Here is a 9,569-nt window from a genome sequence, read left to right as displayed (position 1 = left end):
TGATTTCCTTGAAAGCAGTGATCAAATACTATTCATTACTGACTCCATGGTGCTTAGAAAAGGACCGGAATCACAGGAGGCCCTCTGTAAACATGTACAGAACGAGTGCTTTCTGTTGCTGTAGTGCCTTACTCTACGCTGATTGAAATGCCTTTCACACCAGCTTTAAAAAAAAATTTCCAAAAAGTGGATTATAACCCATTAGAGGGATGAGAAATAGAAGGAATTAGGAGGAAATGACTTATTATCTAACATTAAAATACACGAGGGGTCGCGGGGCGGAGGGAAGAGCGGGCGGGGGCAGGAGGCACCGTCTGCAGACGAGGGGTCGCGGGGCGGAGGCAAGAGCGGGCGGGGGCAGGAGGCACCGTGTCCAGACGCGGAGGAAGGAGCTGCGAGCAGCCGCCGAGAGGCCGCGGAGCCCGCGACGCCCGAGCCGGCCGAGTAGCCGCCGCCGCCGCCGCCGCCGCGCCTATGGCGGCCCCCAAGGACACCCACGAGGACCACCACACCTCCGCCGAGAATGCCGACGAGTCCAACCGTGACCCCCAGTTTGAGCCAATAGTTTCTCTTCCCTAGCGAGAAATTAAAACGCTGGAAAAAGATGAAGAGGAACTTTTAAAAATGCGGGCCAAGCTGTTTCGGTTCGCTTCGGAGAACGACCTCCCGGGGTGGAAGGAGAGGGGCACCGCGGACGTCAAGCTGCTGAAGCACAAGGAGAAGGGGACCATCCGCCTCCTCAGGCGCAGGGACAAGACCCTCAAGATCTGCGCCAACCACTACATCACGCCGATGGCGGAGCTGAAGCCGAACGCGGGCAGCGACAGCGCCTGGGTCTGGAATACCCACGCCGACTTCGCCGACGAGTGACCCAAGCAGGGGCCATTAACGCCGAGAATGCACAGAAATTCAAAACGAAGTTTGAAGAATGCAGGAAAGAGATTGAAGAGAGAGAAAAGAAAGGATCTGGCAAAAATGAGAGTGCCGAGAAAGTAGCTGAGAAGCTAAGAAGCTCTTTAGGTGAAGGAGGGCAAGGAGCCCGAGGACGAGACCAAGGAGGCGGCTGAGGAGGAGCAATGAGTCGTGTCCCGTTGTGTCCTTTGTCCCTGTCTTTTCCCTTTTTCTTTTTTTTTTTTAAGTTGCCCTGCCCCTTCTTTTTGGTTTGTTTTTATTCTGTTTTGTTTTCACAAGTGACTTTATATAAAGAACTGACTTCCAACAACAACAAAAATACATGAGAGAAATCTCTGAAATTTCCAGATGGGTAGATCCACTTCACCCTTCTGTTTCTATGAATTACCTATTATTCCATCTTATAGAGTCAGATACATTATAATTAACTGCATACATGGTCATAATAAGGCAGAGCTTCTGATTTTCAAGTCACTACTCAAACAAAGGAGACCAAAAAAAAAAGTTCACCAATTACAACGTAAGGCAGCCCTCCAAAAAGTCTTCTTTAATAAGCACCGCTTCTTTTGTTAATGCATCCTACATGCTGAGTGTCCTTAGGGCTCAAGTACAATTTACACTTCATTATCTTATATCTTCATACCGTCTCTAGCTGTTTCATCTCATCCAATTCTGTCTGGAGAGCAAACTCTTCAAAATGGTGTCTCAGCCAAGGTCCCAGCAGGAAACAGATGGAACACACACAGGAGACAGCTGAGGGCATTTAATAAGGGATTATTTACCAGGTGTGGGCGGGGCTTGAGGAAGACAACCAGGGAATCTGAAGAGCCCTAGGCCAGAGGGGCAAGAGGACAGAGCCACGGGAACCCAGTGAAAGTGCTGTGGCTACAGGAGGGGTTGCCCGACAGACTCTGTGGCTCCCGGGAGGGCGACGGAGACAACCATCAGCCCAGAGGCAAGAAGAAACCTGGGGGAATAGAGGCTGACCTCGTGTTCCTCCTCCATCCAATCTTCTGCTATAGCCTCCCACTGCCTGAATCCGTCCAGACGCCTGAGGGCAAGGAAGCCCAGCAACGCAGCATCTAACGCTCCATCTGCAGACATGAGCACATGCAGAAGGTGGAGTGCAGATCTGAAGGGGCAAACAGAGACCATCCAACACTGATGGTATCACAGGCAGTACCTACTTCTCAGCCCCATCTACCCCCTACTAGGGCACTAGGCGCACAGATGGTAAGAACAGAAAAGAGCCAACACGGGATGTTTGTCGGAATCGCACTGTGCGTAGGAACCTCCACTTACAACCATTTCCATTTCCCTGTGAGCCTGCAGAAGTGACCCCTCCACAGCCCCTCGGCACTCAGCTCCCACACACACCGACGAGGCCTTACTCTAGGACCCGAGACTCTGATGGTGGGCTTTTCATCAAGTGCCTACAAGTAAGACCTCCAACAAATAGCCCAGCTCCTCACCCCTGCAGAAGACTGCTGTGAAGCCTATTCTACACCGCCTCCAAAAGACAGTGCTCTGCAGACAGCACTCCGCTGCCCCCAGTGGGATCAACCTGGGGTCCACACACCCTATATTGGCTGCATTTCCTTCCTTATCTCATATCCCCACTCCCCTACTGGTGTTTCCTGGGACCGTCTGACAAGTAAGCTATTTGCACCCCAATCCTCATCTCGGGCCAGCTTTGGGAGAAGACAATCCACAACCCATGCCTCTGAAAACAGACTTATGAAGAATGTGTGAGAGTGTGGGCACGTGTGCATGTGTGGTACTGGCCCTGCCTGTGGTTACTCTGCGCCCAAGGAAAAATGTACTGAACTTGAAGTCAAACAATGTGACTTCTAAGTCTCCGACTTGGCCTTGAACTTGCTCTGTGAACCTTAGCAAATAACCTCCCCAGGCCTTGATTTCCTCATCTGTCCAATGAACTCAGATAAGAGGACCTTTAAGTTTCTCATCCAGCTTTAAAGTTTGCTAAAGATTTTGAGCAGTAAAAGGGACATAAATCATACAGCCCAACAGTGGACTGACACAAAATTCCACTCTTTGGTGTGTTTTCTTAAACTTAGGTAATTCAGAAAAAGCAAAAAGCACTTTTGTATTACCATAAAAAACTTTTTTTTTTTAATCTATTTTATTGAGGTATCGTTGATGTACAATGTGTTAGTTTCTGATGTACAGCAAAGTTATTCAGTTATACATACATAAGAAAATAACTTTTAGAAATTAAGAACTGAACCTATCAACCAAATGGCCATTAGATATTAATGTAAGTCAAATTTCCTAGCTTTGACAGCATACGTATAGTCAATTATTCTTAAACTTATAAATCTTGTATAAACATCTATTGACCACCGTCTGACTCCATTATAGGAAAAACCTATAAAAAATCAAGACTGGAAATTTTTTATAAAGTAAGCACCTCAAGAAATGGAGACCGGCTTTGTAGTTGTGATTCTGCCAAAACTTTGTCTCACTGAGCAAATCATTTCACTTCCTCATTCCCCACACCCAGTAGCACCTCCAAGAGGGGGACCTAGGGGCCTTCCATAAACAGTGATCAACTGGTGAATTAAAGAAGGGCCCTCGGCTTTAGTTTTATTAAATGGAAAAAAAAAAAAGGCATAATAGGGTTACACCAGCTATACCATCTCAACAAACTCTTCCTACTCTAACGTTCCCTCTTGAAATGAAACAGAATATAGTGACCTAAAATTCTGCAGCTCAGAATGATTCTATGCTTCTCTTGAAAGCTATTGCCTCTGCCCAGAGTGGCCACCCTAGAGCAGTGCTTACCTACTTAGTAGGCAGAAGCCACTGGACCCCAAATTCCATAAACTGAATATTAAGGGAAAAAACAAAAACAAAAATGCAGTGCTGGGCATGCAGTGCCATGGAATGAATGTTGTTTCTAGCTCTCATATTTAAGATAATGGCAAAAATCAGTCCAACCACTGGTCATGAGCAACACCGTTCTGACAGGTGATCAAGACCTTGTCTCACTAATATCTGGAAACATATGACAAGCAAACAAAATGCCTGGAAGCAGGGTAGAAGGGAGCAGAGGAGGACATGGAGGGAGGAAGATGATAAGACAGCATTCAAAGGCTCTTTCAGGACTTCCCTGCTGGTGCAGTGGTTAAGAATCCGCCTGCCAATGCAGGGACACGGGTTCAAGCCTTGGTCCAGGAAGATCCCACATGCCGCAGAGCAACTAAGCCTGTGCGCTGCAACTACTGAGCCTGCACTCTAGAGCCAGTGAGCCACAACTACTGAGCCCACGTGCCATAACTAATGAAGGCCGTGCGCCTAGAGCCCGTGCTCCACAACAAGAGAAGCCACTGCAATGAGAAGCGCGCCACAAAGAGTAGCCCCCTGCTCGCCACAACTAGAGATAGCCCGCGTGCAGCAATGAAGACCCAACGCAGCCAAAAATAAATAAATGAAATAAATAAATTTTTTAAAAATAAAATATATAAGGAACTCAAATAACTCAGTAACAAAAAATAACCTGACTTTAAAAAAAAAAAAAGGCTCTTTCACTTCTTTTTCTTACCCAGCATATTCATAACAAATGCACCATCTGTAATAAAATGCAGAACCTGAGAGTACAGTAAGCCTCTTAGAAGGACTATTAGGCCGATGGAGGGGTCTTCCTAGTTTTTCTCTTAGGCACAAAGAATTCAGAGTATGTGGGTATGGGAAACAGAAGAGGGAGGATACAAACCAAAAGGAAAGTTCTAATTTTGCATCTTTGTGGGCAGACTATCTAAAAAATGGTTTCCTTCCAATTTCCTCCAACACAAAGAATGGTCAGCTGCTTCTCTATGATATTTCATCTGAGTTTCAAGGTAAAGGAGGAAAGGAGGAGTTTCAAGAGGGAAGAGGAAAGAAGAAAATGAAGTTACACAATGTCAATTACTAAAAAGTTAGATATTAAATTATCTTACAGCAATTATAAATTTAAACAAAGTTATAAATACTAATTTATTATTTATACAAAAATTATAAAATTGTTAAGAAATATTAAATTACCAAAAAGAAAAATATTAAATTACTTTGGAAATATTAGCATGAAGAGCTATAATCTACCTAATTGTCTACATCAGTGATTCTCAAAGATAATAGATTTACCTAGAAAATTTTCAGAAATTCTGAAGCCTAGGATATACCAAAAACCAATTATATCAACATCTCTGGGGGGCTGGACAACCAACGACAGTATTTTTTGAAGCTATACAGGTGACAGTGACAGGCATACAAGTTTGAGAACAACTGGTCTACATCATGCTGAGTTAATGTTGATGTAACTTAAGGCGAAAGACAGGGGCTTGAATCAATCCTTCACTTCTCCAAAACCTTCCCTGTCCTGGTTCTTACAGGTGGGCATCTGGGGCACAAAGCTTCATCTTCCCACTCCTCACATGCCTGAGGTTACCTCTCTACTCCCTCAAGCCACCTGAAATCAGATACTGATGCCTGTTATGGGGCTTATGGGGCAAAGAAGCCTGAGGAAGACCCACAGGGAAGTGCAGTGACATTGAAATCATGTGCAGTGGGAACTGGTGACCACAGTGCCTTTGCAGGAAGGAGTCACACCCGTTGGCAAAGAAAACTTGCTGAGGGTGAGCCATGTACTGTTCTCAACATGTGCAGCTCCACCCTCTTTTTCACTGGTTTTATTCAAACATTCATTCATTCACCCAAATGTTTACTAGACATGTGGTTTGGTCCTAGCTCACCTTGAATTCACAGCTTGAAGGGAAAACAGATTTCAAAAAGTAACTGCAACTCAGCGCAGTTAGAAAAATGGAAGTGAGCAGAGGCATAGTGTTGAAATACACAAAGAACAAATTACCTCTGGGGAAAGGGTTTTCCAGACTGCGGGAAAGAGTCACAAGGTGAGAAGATATGAAAGCATAAATCTATTTAGTACTGCATATGGAAAATGCACAAGAGATAAAAGGTCAGAGGTCAGTGGTGAAGTCAGAAAGGGCACAACTATTTTGGCCTTACCCTACAGCCAGTGGCCACACTACTGACATTTTGGGCTGGATAATTCCTTATTGTGGGGGCCTGTCCTGTGATTGTGGGATGTTTAGCAGCATCCCTGGCCTCTACTCACTAGATAATAGCAACACCTAACACCCCCAATACAGTCAGTAATGTCTCCAGACATTGCCAGATGTTCCCCAGAAGCAAAATCACCCCTAATTGAGACCCACCGTCCTAGAGGCAGTGTGGACCTACTGCATAGGCAGAACAAAGTCAGAAATTTGCCTTTTAGGAAAAGCAGTCTGACAGCAGTATGGAGAATGAAGTGGAGTGAGGGGACATAACAAACTATAAATCCAGCACGCAAACCTGCAGATTTGTGTGCACATTTATAACCACTTTTATAAGGATATCAGAGAGTCCACCCTCTCAATGGACCCACTTTATACAATAGACTTTCAAAGAAGAATCAAAGTTTTTTGTTATGTTAACTGTTGTTACAATATGAAAACTTCCCAAAGTTAGCCTCTGGGTGGTGGGATTCTGGGTGATGGCTCTTTTCTTTATACTTTTCAGTATCTTCCACAACCTGAATGAATAAAAGAGCAATTACTTATCAAGGTACCTTCCTCAGGTATACCCTTCGTGGAAATAAAAATATTGCATGCATAACACTCAGCTGCAATGGTAGAAGAAAGGATCCCACAATATCTAACTCACACACACATGCACACACACACAAACACACACACATACATACACACACATACATGCACATGCATGCCTACCCTTGCTCACTGTACTTCTAAAGACATCACAGCATCACAGCATTATGAAATGCAGTTTTCTACAAACCAAATGGACAAGGTATCTTTGCAGAATAATGTCCCTTTGCACACACTTTTTTGAAGTAGGGCATAATTTCCATTATCTATTGCTATGTAACTAACCACTGCAAAACTTAGTGACTTAAAACAGCAATAATTGATTATTTCTTACAACTCACTGGCTTGGCTGGGCTCTGCTGAGCAGTTCTATTCCACGTGGTATAGCTGAGGTCACTCCATAGGCTGCATTCAGTCAGAAGCTTGACTGGGGCTGGAACATTCAAGATGGCCTCTCATCCTTCAGGGTCTCTCTCTCCACATGGCCGATCAGTTAAGAGTCTAGCCTAAGCTTTTCTATAGCACCAAGGCTGGCTTCCAAGAAGGAGCATTCCCAGAGGACAAGCCCTAATGTGCCAGCGCTTACCAAGCCTCTGCTTGCATCATGCTTGCTAATGATGTCCCATTGACCAAAGCAAGCTGTACGGTCAAGTCTAAAGTCAATGAGGAGGGGAATATACAAGGGCCTGAGTGATGGGAGGCAGAATTCACTGGGGTCACCAAGGTATCAGTCTTCCACAGTTGGAACAGGGTTTCCTTGTAGACCACGTCTTTTTTGCCCAGACCTTCTGAACATCAACAGATTTATTAAAAACCAATGATTGTAGACATGAAATGATCCATACCAAATTAAAACTGAAGCTACCACACCTTCGTGCCTTCCTTAAGCCAGCTCTCAGTACAGAAATAGAAATCATTCAATCTCATCATTTCATAACGAAAAAGGCATTTCAGAGGAAAATCCTATTTTTTTCCCTAAAGGACAGAAATACCAATGATGAAACATTCCCTCACTAAAGATTAAGTACTAGCCTTCAGGTGAATTTGAAGATTTCATTTTTATAATACACTCACTGGACTAAAACAAACTGATCCAAATCTACTGTCAACTCCCTTCTTCCCAATTTTCCTCTTAGAGGAATCAATCTCTTCTGAAGAACTAGGTACAATCTAGGTACAAAACTTAGTTTTCATTGAAGACTAAGAAAAATCACACATCAATTGCCATATGTAAAAATTATAATGTGCTTTAAACTAGTAGAAGGTCACTTCAAGATTGTTTTAATGCATACTGTTACATTATTTTACTATTTTGGCACACAGGAATTATGAAAATTCATGCTCCAGAGGGGAAAGGCATCTCCATCATGACAACCTTCTAGTAGAGCAGTAAACACAACACCCAAAGTGGCAGGGATGCCCAGGAAGATACTGGGTGTCCCCTGGAATGGGTTTATCTTGTGGGTGGGGGCCCTGTTTTCCAAATGACCTACCTTCAGATATGACCAATGAGGAGGGCATTTCTGATTCTAATCTCACAGAGGAAGGATGCCCATACCAGGGTGAGTGAAGACTGAACAGAGCTCCTAAATGAATCTGATGAGTTTGAAACAACAGCAAATTTGAAAGATTAATTTCGGCCATTCATTATTAAGAGAGGTCCGAAGATGTAGAACTAGCAGAAAACTTATTTAATAAGAATTACAAATAAGAAGTATTTGCAGGCCATTTTCAAATAGTTCTAATCAATTTTTAGTGAATTTGGTGCAAGAACAGCACGTAGAATTGTGCCAAGCTCAGTATTTGTCAAATGAATAAAATATAACCCAATGGAAAAATGGCCTTGGAAATCTAGCCCAATAGTTTTCCACATGTTCTTGGTAAAATGGTGGAGGACAAGAGATGTGGAGGAGGCAAGGAGCTGACTACTGCTTTATACCTTGGGCTTTCACGTGAATAAAGTTACTTCTACTATTAAAAAAAAAAATTCTACTACTACTACTACTGATCTATCCCAACATCCCTGTTTTATGAATAAAAAAACAGAGATCCAGAGTAGTGAAACCACTAAACCAAGGTCAGACACAAAGAGTGGCAGTGTCACAACTAGACCTCAGGTCCAGAGAGAAATATTATATATATGGTCAATTCCCAATATTGCAAATTCACCTACTCGCCAAAATTTATGTGTAACTGCAAAATCAATACAGGCAGCACTTCGGTGGTCCTTAGTGGACATGTGCAGAGAGGCAAAAAATTTGACCCACTGATGCACACGATTCCAGCTGAGGTCAAACAAGGCTCTGCTCTACCTTCTTGATTCAGCTCTCATACCGTAAACAAGTGTTCTTTCTACAGTCTATTTAGTGCCATAGTTTTTGAAATTTTCTGCTTTTTGTTGATGATTTCACTCTTTAAAAGGCCCCCGAGCATCATGCTGAAGTGCTGTCTAGTGCTCCTAAGCTCAAGAAGGCTGTGATGTGCCTTACCGAGAAAATACACGTGTTAGACAAGCTTCATTCAGGCATGAGTTTTAGTGCTGGGGGCCGTGAATTCAATGTCAATGAATCAACAATACATATTAAGTAAGATTTTTTTTTTAAACAAGGTTATATATTGATCAGCTGATCAAAATGTGACCAGAGGCTCACGGGAACCTATCCCCGCAAGTCCACTAAGAGCAATGGCTCAGTATTCACTAAGTCAGCGTTCATGGAGACTTTATGGAACCTAACTATTGTAAATGAGATCAACTGCACAACCAACACCTCTTTAGTTGTTGTTACCGAGGGCCTTGAACAATGGCTACTAGCACTCTTGGACCAGACACCGGTAAAATACCATAGATAAAAGTTCCCCCTGTGCCCCCTGAGCACTTTGGTTTTTCTCATAACCAATGACGTGAGCTTTACCAATTATATGGGAATTTTAACATTTTTCACTTATTTGGAAATTGAGTATTATGCAGATTATCACATCATTTGATAG

General features: G+C 43.3%; 1 pseudogene; it reads left to right on the top strand.

Annotated features, from left to right (window-relative positions):
• The first annotated feature begins 474 nt into the window (after positions 1-474).
• On the top strand, positions 475-1,080 carry LOC133103906 (ran-specific GTPase-activating protein-like; annotated as a pseudogene).
• The last annotated feature ends 8,489 nt before the right edge of the window (positions 1,081-9,569 follow it).

The sequence above is a fragment of the Eubalaena glacialis genome, chromosome 13, assembly GCF_028564815.1.
Source record: "Eubalaena glacialis isolate mEubGla1 chromosome 13, mEubGla1.1.hap2.+ XY, whole genome shotgun sequence".
Lineage (NCBI taxonomy): Eukaryota > Metazoa > Chordata > Mammalia > Artiodactyla > Balaenidae > Eubalaena > Eubalaena glacialis.
This window is presented reverse-complemented; position numbering and strand designations above follow the sequence as displayed.